Genomic DNA, 15983 nt, shown 5'->3' with positions numbered 1-15983 from the left:
TGTCTGATTGGTTGTGCAGCTGCATATTTCTATAACACTTGACTTTGGAATCACATCAGAATATATCACATACTGAGGCGCCTGAGTAGCTCAGTCGGTTGAGCATCTGACTCTTGATTTTGGCTCAGGTCATGATCTCAGAGTTGTGAGATTGAGCCCCACGTCAGGTTTTGTGCTAAGTGTGGAGCCTGCTTGGGATTCTCTCTCTTTATCCCTCTGCCCCTACTCCACCTGTGCGTGTACTTTCTCTCTTGCTCTCTCTCTAAAATAAAAGAAAAAAAAATACATGCTGATATTGATGCATTTGAGTAGACATTAAAATACTTTATCTTAGGGACGCCTGGGTGGCTCAGTTGGTTGAACATCTGACTTCGGCTCAGGTCATGATCTCGCGGTCTGTGAGTTCAAGCCCCGTGTCGGGCTCTGTGCTGACAGCTCAGAGCCTGGAGCTGCTTCAGATTCTGTCTCCCTCTCTCTCTGCCCCTCCCCCGCTCATGCTCCCTCTCTCTCTCAAAAATAAATAAACATTAAAAAAAACTTTTAATAAAAAAAATACTTTATCTTAGAGCTTGGTTTTTAACCTGAGAGTAAGCAGGGACACCTAAATTCTGTTTGATACCATATCACCAAACAGATGTTATTTTGATCTTTATATATTTGTAGATAAATTCAGTATAAGAAATTTAAGGACTCTTTCTTTACTTTTTAAATTGTAATTAGTCTTCTATCTTGTAAAAATAAATATACTAGGTATTTTATTTTGGTTACCTTAGTAGGGAGAGTGACAGAAATTTAACCAAGGGAAAAAAGATTAAAAGGAGAAGAGGGAAAGAGAGAAAGACTTCTTGGGCAAAGTAAGATGGTTTGACTGGAAGAGAATCTTGTTAGTGAGCAGAATATCAGTTATGGATATTTTTAGATATATATGTATTTTAGATATAAGTAATAGAAAAAAAATAAGAGTTTACTTTTCTCATACAATAAGAATGCTTGAGGTGCGCTGTTGTTTCCGCTGTTGTGGTGGTTCTGCAATATTTTTGGCCTTTCCCTCATAGCTGCTAGATAGTTGCTGTGACTCCAGGCATCACATTCATGTTCGCATGTGGGAACAGGAAGAGAGAATGCCACAGGCTCCCCGGCCTCTCCACCCGCCCCCCCCCCCCCCCCGCCTTCTTTTTTCAGGAAATCAGTGCCTTTTCAGAAGCCTCCCAGAAGACTTCCACATATATTTCACTAACCAGAATTGTGTCTCATGGCCATAATTGCAAGGGAAACAGTAAGAATTTGGTTTTGTCCAGCTTTTCTTATGAAGTTAGGCACATATTTAGGAATGGATTCAGAGATAATCAGAAAATAGTTTTTGCCTATAAGAAATGAATTCAGTGATAATAATAAAAAGTTAAACTTTATAATAGTAATATATTTAAAATACCAGAAATAACATTCTTACCAATGTATAGTGACTGTTTTATGCCCCTTATATTAAATGCTTTTATAAAGTGCATTCAGGGATAGCAAGTATAAGCCTTCTGAAAAAGGACAAACCACACTAATTTCAAGAAATTTAGGTATTTATTCATTTTAATTTATTCTTTTATCCAGCATATATTAGCATCTAATATATAACAAACAGTGGGACTGCCAAACAACCATATTTTCTGTTCTAGTGAAACTTACCTGGTGGAGATGATCAATATTAACCAAAAGAATTACATAAAAAATGTGAAATTGCAGCAGTGACAAACATATAAAGGCTGTGTACAAGATGCTCTGACAGTCTGCGAGCAGGGTATGAGCTGGACAGGGAAGGCTTCCCTTAGCAAGCAACTCTTGAGGCCTATCTGAAGGGTGAGCTGACTAATCAAAGGAAGAAAGACAATTTCAGACAGGGGGTGTGTGTGCAGAGTCTCTTAGCATTAAAAAAAAATCGTAGATAAGGGACTGAAGAGTGACTGTCTAGGAGAACATTATTCTAGATGAAGTTGAAGAATAGGTAAGGGCAAGTGACACAGAGTTTAGAGGGTTGGGACTTTTTCCTCAGCCATGAGAAACCATTGAAGAGTTCTAAGCAAGGCTTGGCATGATCACATCTACGTTGGCTATAATGCAGGAAACGTTTGGAGAAAGGACCAAGTAGTAACCTTATCAATAGACTCCTGCAGTGGTCTCAGTGAGAGGTATCAGTACTTTGGATGAGGTTTGTAATGTTAGTTTGAGTGGAAAGGAGTCTCATTTGAAAGGTGTTCGGGAAATAAATCAACAGGGGTTGGTGATAGAAGGGATATGCAGCTGAGATGAATGGAGTGTCAGAGATGACAGTGGTTTATGCATCTGGTTTGGACAGTGCTAGCATTTACTGGAAGAGTGTGATTTTCTTTTTGCCATAGATCCTGACTTTTATTTTTATACATAGTAAGGAGAAATACTCAGACATTCTAGGGGAGCTGTCATATAGGCAGTTGGATGTAGAGTCCAGAGGAAAAGATGAAAAGTAATGATATAAATTGGCTGTGAGACATCTCTGTATAAGTGGTAAGTGAAGACCTGGGTGTGGCTGAGATCATGTTAGAGAGTATAGTGGAGAAAATAAGGTCCTAAGACTGAGTCTTAGGACTACCAACATGTCATAGGTGAGTAACATGATAAGCTAGAAAAACCAACAAAGGACGAGTAGCCAGAAAGGGAGGACAAAACCAGGATGTTACACTGTCAGGGAAAGACTCCTTCAAGGAGAAAGTGGCCAGCAGCACAGAGAGGTCAGGTGAAAGGAAGCCTGAAAAGTCAACTTCGATCTTAACAAGGTGGCTGTCACTATTGACCTTAGCAGGAGCTGTTTTGGTGGAATGGTGGGACCATACTCCGGTTAAAAAGGGTTAAAGAGTGAGTGAGAGGTCAAGAAATAGAGTGTTAGTACAGGTGTCACCAGGGCAGCTTGGCCAGGGGGAGAAGGTGAGAGATCCAGTGAAGGACTTGTTTTGTTTTTGAATGGTAGACTTGAACATGTTCCAGAGGGATATGTTATATCCATAAATTTCTGATTTAAAAAATGCCTTGATTACCTTGGGGAATATTAGAACAAGTTAGTAATGATACTTCTAACAAAAAATCATTAGTTACTTTGTAGAATGAAAATTGAAAAATAGAGAATCAAGCAGCCAGTCTGTCTTTCCACCCAGGTGAGAGAAAGTTTCTCATGATGGAAGTGTTCCAGCTAATAAGCAAAGAAGGAACGACAGAATTAGTGTGTCACCCTTTTTTTGCAACCCCTCCAGGGTGGAGTTTTTCCAGAGAAGTGAATGGAAGGGCAGAGGGAGTTTAAGAGTTGGCCAGTGTATGTTGGGAGTGGTGGACCATGGAACTTTAAGAAGAGGGCTGACAGCACCAGGGAAGGCACGTGGTAGGTGGGCTAGAGTCCTGAGAGGTTTCAACAACAGTCATGGTGGAGGTGCTGTGTGAGCTGGAATGGGCAGCTTTTGAGATGAAACAGTTCATGTCTCTGATGAAGTCCAGGATGTGAGTCTGGTGATGGATGGCTGAGATAGAGTAGAGAAGGAGATGGGCAAAGAGGAGATCTAGGATTGAGCTGGATGGTGTTGGCTGGTTTAGCCACGTGGACCTGAAGGGCTACTGGAAGCAATGGTGGGGCTCTTGGTGGAGACAAGATACACACCAAGTATTAACAGCTTTGATGAATGAAGGGGAGTGATTTGAAACTGAATAGCTGCAGCATGGACAAAAGGAGGATGTTACGGTCTGGTGGTATAACCTCAAAGGAGCTGTTTTTATTACAAGAAGGTAGAGCCTGGAAGGAAGAGCGGTGAGCCTGAGAATCCTTGCAGTATCGGGTGAGGCAAGGAAGCGAATAGCTGGTTCTCCTGAGAGGGCTGCAGGGGAGGGACTGGAGAGGAAAAAGGAGGGAGTGCACTTGTGGAGAAGAGAGCAAGGACACAAGAGAGCTGGCTGGTTATTTGGCAGCTATTCCGAAGTACCTAATGTTTAGGTTTAGGAGGTGAGTGAGGCAGAGAGTTGGATAAAACGTGAGAAGTGTAGAGCCATATGGACTTGATGTTGGTGCCAAAAACCACGGAGGAGGACACACAGTGTTCTGACTGATCAAAATAAGGAAAGTAGAAGAATGGGGTCTGGAGACTAGTCTGACCCAGCTTGGGCAGTGATGGATCCACAAGCTGTAGGTGCTACACACTGCAGCCTAACTGGGTCAGCCGACTGTAGCCCTGAAACGAGACACACACTGTGTCCTCTGGACTCAGAAGCTCATCAATCAAACAGGAAAGAAATAGATAAAAACATGTGCGAGGGTCTGATTGCAGTGTCCCCGCCAGATATTACTGAGTGCCCTCTTAGCCAGTCATGCATCTTTTAATGCTTTAGGCCTAATCTTGGCACCCATTGCTTACTACAAATTATTGCAGAAACTGGTTCCTTTTTTCCTTTTTTCCTTCTCCAGTCAGTTTTCAAGCCCCTGTGAGGTCCTTTCAGAACACAGCTATGATCAAATCATTCTGGTGCTAAACTACAAGTCTCTGAGCAAATCAGTCAAGAACAACCAGATGAACCCCAATCTTTTCAGTCTTGTTTTCTGTTTCTTTCCCTCACCTACCTATGTGTCAACCCAACTCTTCTTTCTGAATTCTAGGAAGCTAGTATGTATTTTCCCATTTGTCTTTTTTCAGTTTATACTATATCCTGGACCAGATATACCTCTCTTGCTATTTTTCTTGTTAAGATTCCACCTCCTTCACGAAGTCTTCCTGGAGCCCCATAGCCACAGTTAATGTTTCTCATCTCTATACTGTGTGTTTTGCCTTTTTTAAAAAAATGTGTATTTGTGTGTGTGTGTGTGTGTGTGTGTGTGTGTGTGTGTGTGTGTGAGAGAGAGAGAGAGAGAGAGCACATAAGTTGGGGAGAAGCAGAGAGAGAGAAGGAGACACAGAATCTGAAGCAGGCTCTAAGCTCTGAGCTGTCAGCGCAGAGCCCGATGTGGGGCTCAAACTCACAAATGGTGAGATCATGACCTGAGCCAAAGTTGGACGTTTAACTGACTGAGCCACCCAGGCGCCCCTGTTTTGCCTTTTTTTTTTTTTAGCCAATAATAATATTCCCATTTATTTATTTATTAATCTACAAAAGGAATTGCTACATTGTATGGTAGTTCTTATTTTGATTTTTTTAAATATGAAATTTATTGTCAAATTGGTTTCCATACAACACCCAGTGCTCATCCCAACAGGTGCCCTCCTCAATGCCCATCACCCACTTTTCCCTCTCCCCCACCCCCCATCAACCCTCAGTTTATTCTCAGTTTTTAAGAGTCTCTTATGGTTTGCCTCTCTCCTCTCTTTTTTTTTCCTTCCCCTCCCCCATGGTCTTCTGTTAAGTTTCTCAGGATCCACGTAAGAGTGAAAACATATGGTATTTGTCTTTCTCTGTATGACTTATTTCACTTAGCATAACAGTCTCCAGTTCCATCCACGTTGCTACAAAAGGCCAGATTTCATTCTTTCTCATTGTCAAGTAGTACTCCATTGTGTATATAAACCACAATTTCTTTATCCATTCATCAGCTGATGGACATTTAGGCTCTTTCCATAATTTGGCTATTGTTGAAAGTGCTGCTATAAATATTGGGGTACAGGTGTTTTGCCTTTTTTAAAAAGTTCTTACCACTTTTTGTTTTATAGTTATTGGTGTAAACCTCTGCCTCTCCTGTTGCGTAGTCCATTCCCAGAAGATGATTTTCATGTTTTGTACATTTCCCTTCCCCCTCCCCGAACCTGGAACTTTGCTTTGTACATATATAACAGACACTCAACAACAGGGCTATCGAATGAACTGATCTTAAGTCAAGATCAGGCCAATAGAAGCTAATCCCATGGGCAGTGGGGAGTTGTTGAAGACTTATGAGTAGGAAGATGATGTGATCAGAGTTACTTACAGTTGAGGTTTCAGGAAGATTAATTTGGCCACACTTTGAAAGATGGATTATACAAAGGGATGATGTAATGCAGTTATTCTTGGGGAGATCCTGAGCATCTTAATTAGACTGACAGAAATGGAAGTGGACAAGGGAGAGAGGAGAGATGTTACAGGGTTAGAACTGACAGGCTTTGGTAACTACAGTGGATGAAGAGTGATAGATAAAGAACTAGAGACAAGGAGGCATCAAACCTCGGTGACCAAGAGAAGTGAATGGTGGTGTTTGTCAGTGACCCTAAGAAATTCAGGAAGGGGATCTGTTTTCAGAAGTGATCTTAACTTGTAACATGCAGCACAACTAGGAGGCTGCGTGATAAGATCGCCATTAAATTTCCGTGTCTTAAGCAGAAACTATAGACTGTTAGGAGACACTGGCTCAATAACAAGATCAAAACTCCAGTGTACTAAACACGCATTTTTCTTAAAACCTTACAGTGTACCTGAGTTTTATGCTAGGCCTTAGGGATACAAAGCCGAATGAGACCACGTTACCTGCCCTCAAGAAACTCAGGTGTGATAAGGACAATCCATGGAGGCACAAGGCATTCCATTGCTGTAAGATCATGCAGTACTTGAGAGGTGTTTGTATATGTGTATTTATTTGCTTGCTCGTTCATTAATATTTATCCTGCCATCTTCCAGAAAGTAGTTAAGTCAGTTTACAGAAGATTCCAAATAGCGTGAGTAAAAATGAGGGTAAGGGCTTAAGATGGAGCCAGAAATGAAGCTTACAATATTTATCACATAATGACCAACACTGCTGTGGGGAAGCTATAGATTTGTCTCAAAGGTTTCCATGAAGGTAAACTTGTTCAGTTAAAATAGTTCATAGTACCTAGAAAAACAAATGAATTGCTTAAGAAAACAGCTTTAAAAAACCTGTGTATTTTGTTAGACAACAATTTTTAGTGAAAAGACCAGCTAGTGGCTGACCTAGAAGGTACTCACATGGACCGTGAGCTTTTTCCTCCATGCTGCTGCCATGATAGCATGCCTTTATCTTGTGAGCCAGGAGCAGCCTTGAGGAGCTGGACTGGTTACTAGTCACTGCATAAGGGAGAAACTAAGCTGTAAACCTTGCGAACACCAAAGTCATTGTTTCAGTATAGTGGTTTTCATTCTGAATTAACTTCCTTAAACACACCCATTTTTTTCAGCTACTTGGGAATACATTTTACCATTACCTGGTACTGGTGGGCCCATCCAGAGGTAGTATTACATGAAAGAAAGAATATTCTTGTTACAATAACAAAAAAGAGCTGGTTACAAAACCTGGCATTCTGTTTGATTCCACTTTTGTAGGAGAAATTATATATGTAAATATATGCAGAGAAAATCATCTAAATAGAAGGCTATATTCCAAAATATCATGAGGGAGATGGGATTGTGGTGAATGTTCTTTTCTTCTGCTTATTAATATTTTTAAAATTCTAAAATAAACGTAAGAGAGATACAACCTCAGATTAAAGGCAGTATCAGTCAAAATAAGATGTTTTATAGGAGTCTTGTGAAATGCTTATATGTTCACTGTCTGAGAACACTTTTTTCCAGGGCAAATTTCTCTTCCCTAGTCAGTAGCATGGCATTTGGACTTCTAAGCCTGAACATTCCCAGGTACTTCAGCATATCAGAGCTTACTTTTCCAAAAAGTTTCTAACCCAGCCTGTATGTAACCTTTTTCCTTCCTCCTTTAGTGATGGTTTTCTTGTCTGGATCAATATAGAAGATTGGTGTCTTTAATTTTCATAACACACATATTATCATTTGCACACGGAACATCTAGAAACAGTGAGTTTTAACCCTTAATGTACATTGGACTTTTTTTCAATGGAGCTTTAAAAAATACTGATACTTGGACCCTAAACTCAGTAGTTCTAAGTTGGACTGGGGTCTGGAAGTTGACACTTTTGTAAGTGTCCAGACAACTTTGGAGTGCAGCCAAGAAGCATTTCCACTGCCCTTGCTGGAGAGCTCAGTTGTTTAATTATAAAAATAATAGATCCTATTATGAAAACAATTGAACAGTATGATAGGGTATAAACTAACTTTTACCTTCTCCCCAGGTCAACAACTATTGATGATTCTTTGTATAATTTTCCACCAATTTACAGGTATACATAAATCTTCTCTTATATAAATGGTATTATATTAAACATTATGCTATGCAGCTTGCTTTAATTTCCTAATATGTGGGAGACATATTTCTCTATCACTTCATGCAGATTACTCTCACATGTTTTTTTTAATGTTTTATTTATTTTTTGAGAAAGAGAGAGAGAGAAAGGGAGGGGAGGGGCAAAGAGGGAGACACAGCATCCGAAGCAGGCTCTAGGCTCTGAGCTGTCAGCACAGAGCCTGATGGTGGGCTTGAACCCACTAACTATGAGATCATGACCTGACCTGAAGACAGACACTTAACCGACTGAGCCACTCAGGTACCCCTCGCATGTTTATTTTTTTTAATGTTTGTTTATTTATTTTAAGAGACAAAGAGCACACACAAATGGGAGAGGCAGAGAGAGAACAGGCTGCACGCTGTTAGCACAGAGCCCTATGTGGCACTCAAACTCACAAACTGTGAGATCATTACCTGAGCCAAAATTAGGAGTTGGACACTCAACCTACTGAGCCACCCAGGTGCCCCAGTCTTGCATGTTTTAATGGCTGCACTGGATCTGCTGTGCAGAGATTCCTTGTTTCTTTAACCTCAGAGACCTCCATCTGGGATGCACTGCTTTAGTGTAAGGACCCTGTTCCCTGTCTTTTCTTCTGTTCTTATTCTCTTTCCTGTTATAATTGAAAGGAGTCTGCATGGACCACATTCATTTATATCCTAGATCCTTACTAGAATATGGTCTAATATTATGCTGTTACAGTTTTCATTCATTTATTGTGAAATACTTCAGACATAGGACAGTCCCATAGGTAAATACCACCCTAGAAGTAATAGAACATTTTGCCAATACTATTGAACCCGTAATCCTCCCTGATTCTTTTCCCCTCCACCCCATCTAGAGGAACTGCCCTTTTGTCTTTTTTTTAATGTTTATTTAATTTGAGAGAAAAAGAGAGCACATGCTTTTTTAATGTTTATTTAATTTGAGAGAAAAAGAGAGCGGGGGAGGGGCAGAGAGGTTCAGACCTTGAACCTGAGCCAAAATCAAGAGTTGGGCCCTTAACCAACTGAATCACCCACGTGCCCTGGAACTACCTTTCTTGACTAGTTTTCATCCCATGCATTTCTCTATATTTTTACTCCCTGGGTATGTTTTTTGAGGAACACTTTCTACGTATCACACCACACTGTATATTCTTTTGCACTTGGCTTCCCCCTCCCATGTTATATTTATGAAATTCACCCATATGGATATGTATAATTCTAGTTTACTCATTTTTCTATAATTATGGTATTCTATTGTATGCATCTACCACAGTTTATCCATTTTCCTTGATTGGTATTTAACATGATTCAAATTTGTTGCAAATGCAAACAATACTGATACTTGTCTTACATGTGTTTTCTGGTGCGTATGAACGAGTTTTCTGAATTGAGGCTATCATTTAGGAGTGGGACTGTGGAGTGTAAGGAATGTGCATCTTTCTTGTTCTTCAAGGGGGCTGGAGCAGTTTAGAATCCTGCTGGCCGTGGGTAAAAGTTTGTACTCGTGCTTTAAAATTAAAGTAGACATACCCATTTGATGATGTTTCTATATAGTCTCCAGAATTGCTCATAAGGAAATTTTCATTTTTATTTACTGACCTTTACGTGGAGTGCCATCTGATAAGTCATTTTTTGTTCATGCTAGGAAATTGTTTTCCCTCCATGTGCATGCTGTGCCTGTTTACAAAAAGACTTGAAGCGATTTATTGGCCTTCTCTGACAAACTGCCAGGCATCCTGTCATCAGCCAATGGCTGCTTCCTCTTTAATTCCTTTTTGTCTTGCCTGCCAAGAAAGCAAGAGCTAAATTCAAGGCTCAGGTGCAGAAACAAATTTGGTTTAATTTTCCCCCTTCTCTTCTTGCATGGGAGTATTTCTCTAACATGGTTCTTATAACAGCTGCATGAGAACCATAGAGATGCTTGTTTATGATTAATGTTTAAAACTTTCTAAGCCCTGTATCAGAGACCTATTAAATTGGAATTGCAAGGATGAGACCGCAAAATTAGCATTTTCAGAGCTCATGCACAAATATGCTGTCTCAAATGTGAGGACCTACTGTATGGCTTAAAATCTTAGTTTCATATTCATTGTAATTCTTCCACCATAAATATGTTGTTATTGTAAATCACTTCAAATTTTTTTTGTACTCAATGTAAGAAATATTGGAAGTCTAGCAGAGTGAGACATATGCATAAAATTTGTCTCCAAATTTTATCTTTAAATTGGTTATTTTCATATTAATGATTGAACATTTACGGCACTGGGTTTAAATTCATTAATTGCATAAATACTCATCGAATGCCTACTGTGTGCTGTGCACTGTGCCATGAGAAGAATAAATAAATTTTTGAAAAGCTGCAAACAGACAGGATGCTTTAGGAATATTTTTTCTGAATGTTGTAATCTTGTATAATCCTTTCCCTAAGAACATTACTTTTAAAAGTCAAATTTTGGGCTCTTTCCATAATTTGGCTATTGTTGTAAGTGCTGCTATAAACATTGGGGTACAAGTGCCCCTATGCATCAGCACTCCTGTATCCCTTGGGTAAATTCCTAGCAGTGCTGTTGCTGGGTCATAGGGTAGGTCTATTTTTAATTTTTTGAGGAACCTCTCCACACTGTTTTCCAGAACGGCTGCACCATTTGCATTCCCACCAACAGTGCAAGTGGGTTCCTGTTTCTCCACATCCTCTCCAGCATCTGTGTCTCCTGATTTGTTCATCAACTGATGAATGGATAAAGAAATTGTGGTTTATATACACAATGGAATACCACGTGGCAATGAGAAAGAATGAAATATAGCCTTTTGTAACAATATGGATGGAACTGGAGAGTGTTATGCTAAGTGAAATAAGTCATACAGAGAAAGACAGATACTGTATGTTTTCACTCTTATGTATATCCTGAGAAACTTAACAGAAGACCATGGGGGAGGGGAAGGAAAAAAAAAATTTAGAGAGGGAGGGAGGCAAACCATAAGAGACTCTTAAAAACTGAGAATAAACTGAGGGTTGATGGGGAGTGGGAGGGAGGGGAGGGTGGGTGATGGGCATTGAGGAGGGCACCTGTTGGGATGAGCACAGGGTTTTGTATGGAACCAATTTGACAATAAATTTCATATTAAAAAAAAAGGTGGAATTTTAGCAAACATATACACTTGGCTCTAATTAGTATTTATGTATTAGTGTTTGTATATATATTTATCAGTGAAATATTTCTAGACACTTATTTCTAAGGATCATTAACATCTTTGAGTGCATCCCTGGAATAAGATCTCTTGTTTGTTATCCTGATAAATGTAGGCTTAAACCTTATTCACCTTTTTAGACTCAGTAATTAAGTTTTAGAAAAGCAATGAATTATTAAGTCTGGCTTGAAAAAAAAAAGCAAAACACTTGGCTTCTCTCAGCATAATTTATTGCCATTTATGTCACTTAAATTAAATGTTGGTAGAAAGGGATATTTACATTAAGTGGTCCTTGGTTAATAAGTTGCATGCCATGCTACCCATGTAAACCCTCTTATGGCCCCTCAGTTCAGGAATGCTGTGTACTCACCAGTGTGTTTATTTTGAGAGAGAATTAGAGTGTAATAGGCGTTTGAATGCTTAACTTATTTCAGGTATTTGCATTTGTGAGGATGATAACTGATTTGTTTGTCCAGTCGAGTTTAAGTCCACGAATATTGATTGAGCACCTACTGTGGAGTACTTGCACTCTATTAAATATGTATATAATGTATATTTATGTATATTTAATAGATATTTAACATGTATATATATCCTAATGTGTGTGTGTGTGTCTGTCTGTCCTCCTTAAACAGAAAGAAAACCCCTTGAATCAGTGCATGTCTTCTAGTTGCTAGTAAATACTAGCATTAAAAATCACACGATAAATGATAACAGCCTAAATGAGTAGGCTGTTATGAATTCTATTGGCATCAAAAGTGTTGCCTGTGAGTATCTCTGTGGTTTATTTAGTTCCCGCAGCTGTGTTTGGCAAACAGGAGATGCCTCACTTCATCTTTTTGCTAGGAAGTGGTCGTATGAATTTAATACTTCAGAGTCACCTGAGGATTTGGTTGGTTTGAAATCCATATCCCAGGCAGTTCTCCTGAAGGCAGATCTCCTGGAGATAGTGCTGTAATTAATTGGTATGATGAGGGGGCTCTTAGACAGAGTCTGTCCATACTTAAGAACCTCTGCAAGTGACTCTAAAACATATCCAGATTTAGGAGCCATTGTTCAGTTTACAGAAGGGACAGCAGAATCCGAGAGATGGTGATTTGCCTGAGTTCTTAATGTGTATTTAATTATAAGGGGGCATCCTTTGGTTGTGTCAGGTTCCCCTTTATTAATCTTATTAATTAATCTGATTAATCTTACCATGATGACTGATGAATCTTACCTTTCTTTTTATGGCCTTAATCATTTGTGGCTTTCACAGATATGGTTACAGTTGGGAAATAACATTTTCTCTGTTAATTATTTTGCTCTGAAATTCTTGGGACTTTCCCAAGACTTGAAGATGTGTTAGAGAGTAATTTGTCCAGTCAGCACTTCCTGGGGTCTCTTTGATAGGAAAATGCCTGTGCCCTTCCTAAGTGGCCTGCATGTGTTTGTAGATGTTTTCAGTGAACGTGGTTTCCTGAGAACCAACACAAATTTGGCATTTTCCTGGATTGCCATCTCAATTCTCAGCAATGTTTCCATTGAAATCGAAAGATTGCTGCAGTGTTCTTTGTTTGGCTATATTTGCAGTTCAGTGTTACAACTTGTATAAATTAATTTTAAATACTATAATGTGAACTGATTGCAACTGTTAGTAGAAACAATTATATTAAATTTTCTTCTTTTATAATAATTTCATTGTTGCTAATAAAGTGATTGCTAAAAGAAAGCTGGTTTTTTAACCTGGTAATTACCATCTTTTTGCCTTGTCTCAACATAATGATACAGTAAAGTATTTATCATTATCATTTGTGATTTTTAAAAATAAAATTTGTTTTCTAATTGCACTGTAAAGCTTGTTTGTTGTGCAAAATATAAATATAGAAAAGCTCAAAAATTAGAAATTTAAATCACCTGTAATTCTACTGCGTCGAAATCATTGTTGTTTAGGTATATGGCTTTCCAGACTCTTAAAATGAATCCATGTAGTGATAAAGCATTTGTGATTTCATTCCATTTCTGGGTTAATGTTTATGTTTAAATGTAACACAGATCTGCTTCTTCATATTTTTATGACTTTTAAGAACTACGCAATATCTACACATCTTGTAATAATTGATATCTTTTTGTAGCTTTTTCCTTGGACTGTATTTTTTTATTTCTACTTCTTATACTGCCCTTCTCAAAAGTTAGAATACTTTGTTATTTAGGAGATTATTTCCCTTTTATAAATTTGCAAAATATGGAAAAAATAAAAGCTTAGACATGTAGACAGTACAGAATTCTGTTAACTCTTTAGCAAAGTGAAGTAAAGAGGAACATCTTCAATTTCAAAAAGAAGGCAAAATAAGCTAACGTAAAAGTCCTCCTCTGTAGAGCACTTAGAACACAAGTAAGGTATTCCCCTTACATGAGGAAGCTGGAATAGGCAAACTCATAGGGACAAAAGGTAGAATAGAGATTACCACAGGCCTCATGGGAAGGAGAGCATAGGGAGTTTGTTTTTTAATGAGTATAGAATTTCTGTTTTGGGGTATTGAAAAGGATCTGGTAACGGATAGTGGTGATGGCTGCACAACATTCGAATGTGCTTAATGCCACTGACTTGTATACCTGAAAAATGTCAACTGGTTGTGTGTGTGTGTGTGTGTGTGTGTGTGTGCGCACGCATGCATATAACCACAATCTTGAAAGCACTCAAATGTGTCAAAAAGTCCTAATGCAATATAGTAATTGTTGCCTCTATGTAATAATTTTGATATTTAAGCTCTAGTACTGATCATTCAATATGAAAAATTCTTTTTCTTTGTTTATTGCAGTACTTCTCCCTTATGCTAGCATTTTCCTTGTGTAAGACCCAGAAATTGTGATTTGAGGGGACAGAGGTCCAGCCCATTAGCTACCATTGAAAAACATCTAGAATGTTATCTCAAAATATCAAGATCTCATAAAAGCAAACTCTTGTTCAAATTTTCATGTAAGTGTTCTTTATTTTAGAAACTGATTCAAAAAAGTATTAATTTCTTTTCTCCATTAATGCTTTATTAAGCTTTGTTGACCTATATAAGGGTAATAGGCGAGGAGGGAGTAGGGGATTAGAAAGATTAGTCAGCAGCCACTCCTAAAAATATCAGAGTGATTTTTTTTCTTAATCACATAACTGTAACCTATGTACTTGGAGCAAAATAACTCTAAGATGAAGTCTAAAGAATGTGTTTTCCATTTTTTACTACTTTGAATATATAGACAGAATTATACTAATTGCATGTTCTAGAATTCCTTAAATCTCTAACATATTTTAACATTTGGAGAATTTCAGAATCATTATCCAGTATTATGTTTTGTGAAATGCTTGTTGAATTAATAAAACATTATAAAAACTTCTTTAATTTATACTATCTTCAAAAGTGTATTTTTGGTAATTTACTGGGATATATACAATATAGCAGGATAATAAGAGATAGAATGGTATCTAAAGACACTGGAACCAAGAGAAAATGAGTATAGAAACATAATATAAAGTGCGAGTTGTTATTTGTTATTATAAGGTGTTATTCAGTTATTAGTAATCACGATGAAAAGGAAAATGTGTTTAGTTATAAAATTCTGTGTCCATAAGAATTATATAAAGTCATTATACTGCTGAAATTTATTGGAAAAATAAATGGTATTTCTTAAAGGAAGTTAGCAGAAAATATTTTTATCAGTAAACCTTCCCCATAGTTTTAAACGTACACTTTGCGTGGTAGCCTCAGTTACTGGTTAACAAGCTGGCATTTCTTCAGTGTCTGCTGGGCAGCATTGTTACTTGATCATCATGTGCTGAGGAAAAATAGAATTGTAATAGACAATTTGTTGCCTCCTAAGGCAGTGACTTTCAAACTGTTGTACAGGGTGTTTAGAGTCCCCCAGAGCCCCCTCTGGATGAGGAAAGATGGCCTAATAGTGCTGTGTCTTGACCAAATCAGCACTCCTTTTATCTAATCTGTAGTGAGTTTCTTTGTGAAATTTAATTTGAGCTAGGGATTTAATGGATAAAAAGATATTTGAAAATCACTGGCCTAACAGTAGAGTTAGGACTGTTGCATAATAAAAATACATCTAAGAGCCCCTGAAATCTGGTCTCCTCTCCTTAAGGACAGAAATACCATGAGGCACGCTGGGTAATTCAGCTCCAAGCCAGAAACCTGAAGGCCTGTGTATTTTTTTCTTCTCTGTCACAAATTCACTATGTCACCTTGGGAAAGTCACTTGATATCCGAAGTGTTTTCCCTCATGTGTTAAATGGCGGTGTAAAATGATTACTACCAATTTGGCCAGCAGCACGACTTTTTTGACTCTTTTGGCTTGCTGATAGGAAATGCTTTGCTATCATACAGGCTCTTCCCCTTCTGTCAAAGTGGAAGGGACCATTGGAGAAAGAAGTGGCCCAGTTCTCTGTAGGGAATGTGAACATAAGAAAAAAACATTAGTGGAAAGGAGAGTAAATCTGTCTGTACCAATCTGATTTTGGTGTGTACAGCCCTTCTAGTCAGACTGGTCCCATAGGACAGATTCAGTGAGAGCAAAGGCTTTTGATAAAAGGTGACTGAGAGGTTATCTGGGCCCTGATGCTAAGGTCAATAGAGAACAATTTGTGGTCATCAGTGATAAA

General features: G+C 38.4%; 1 protein-coding gene across 1 annotated transcript in view; it reads left to right on the top strand.

Moving 5' to 3' along the window:
• The window catches only part of MSH3 (mutS homolog 3), a 187898-nt gene that overhangs the window by 149187 nt on the left and 22728 nt on the right, over positions 1-15983 (top strand). The gene's annotated exons all lie outside the window — the stretch shown is intronic.

This window comes from Panthera pardus, unplaced genomic scaffold (genome assembly GCF_024362965.1).
Source record: "Panthera pardus isolate Hobbes unplaced genomic scaffold, ASM2436296v1 HiC_scaffold_2, whole genome shotgun sequence".
Lineage (NCBI taxonomy): Eukaryota > Metazoa > Chordata > Mammalia > Carnivora > Felidae > Panthera > Panthera pardus.
This window is presented reverse-complemented; position numbering and strand designations above follow the sequence as displayed.